Here is a 1,132-nt window from a genome sequence, read left to right as displayed (position 1 = left end):
TAGTAACATATGTCACTGAGTTCTATCTATCTACGACTCTATGATGTGACATGTAACGTTACCAGTCACATGCCAAGGAGATGCTTTTTAGGTACATAACATATGTTACCATGTGGCTGCTAACGCTGTGCGATTTATTCAACACGCGTTTGTGCTTGCGGAAATGTATGCATTCTACATATTTTCTCCTTTGTTTCCAACATGCATCAGTGCACGGGCCGCGAATCTCTGGCCGCGAATCTCGTGGAAATCAAAGGCACTGATTCATGCACGGGAAGACAGATACAATTCGTGCGACGTTAGGCACTGCTGCCCGTCGTGCTTTTGGTTTAAGTGTTTTTTAAGCTATCCGGTCAGAATGGCGATTCCTCGGGGCCCGTTAGAAATTACCATATATAAATCTTCTCATGCATATCACCCGCAGTGCAGCACCTGCACACACCCTCCCCGTTTTAAGCCCCTTTCAAAAACGTGCACACTAATATCTTAACAACGCCGCATACACACAGAGCTAGTACAAATCTCCAGATCACTAACCGGGGCAGATACGAGAAGATATCTGAATACAAACCTTGAGAACGTGATGTGTGAACCAAACACAGCGCTGCAGCTGCAGGCTGGGGCACTTCCGCACTGTTGGGACCGTTGGGTGGGGTTAAAGGTTACCCCGCGTAGGGCATGCTGGGGGAAGTAAGGTGGAATCTCTCAACCAACAAACAGGTACCAAGGAGGTTTATCAATATATAAAATCCCCTTTGTGTAACGGGACAGATAACGTTATATTTATACGAAAGGTGGTGCCGTTTAAAACAACGCTAGTTTTATAGAAAAACGCGCACCTTCAGGGAGAGGCACTTATTATAACGTCTATCAGTGTGTTTCCCTTCGGAAAGTAACGTTAACGTTACATGCAAAGACAAACTTCGTCTCAGTTTGGATGTTAAGATTCTGAAGTTTATTTTTGGTCAGTTTGTACATATGAAATAAGTCTATTTTTAAACAAGTTTTATTTGATAGGTAACGTTAAAGTTTGTCGTGAATTTTGTCGTCAATGGTAACCGTTTCCAAAGGTTTGATATTTATACCAATTTTAGTTTCTATAGTTTTCTTAAACTTCGTGCGAACATGGAAT

General features: G+C 42.5%; 1 protein-coding gene across 1 annotated transcript in view; it reads right to left on the bottom strand.

The window, feature by feature from the left end:
- Window positions 1-837, bottom strand: part of LOC118415330 (lysocardiolipin acyltransferase 1-like) — a 7,720-nt gene extending 6,883 nt beyond the window's left edge. Inside the window, exon 1 of the mRNA XM_035819840.1 lies at window positions 572-837. The gene's annotated coding sequence lies outside the window, so the exon portion shown is untranslated. The remainder of the gene's footprint in view (window positions 1-571) is intronic.
- Between the last annotated feature and the right edge of the window lie 295 nt (window positions 838-1,132).

This window comes from Branchiostoma floridae, chromosome 1 (genome assembly GCF_000003815.2).
Source record: "Branchiostoma floridae strain S238N-H82 chromosome 1, Bfl_VNyyK, whole genome shotgun sequence".
Lineage (NCBI taxonomy): Eukaryota > Metazoa > Chordata > Leptocardii > Amphioxiformes > Branchiostomatidae > Branchiostoma > Branchiostoma floridae.
The sequence above is the reverse complement of the archived record's forward strand: the minus strand, read 5'-3'. Positions and strand labels throughout refer to the sequence as shown.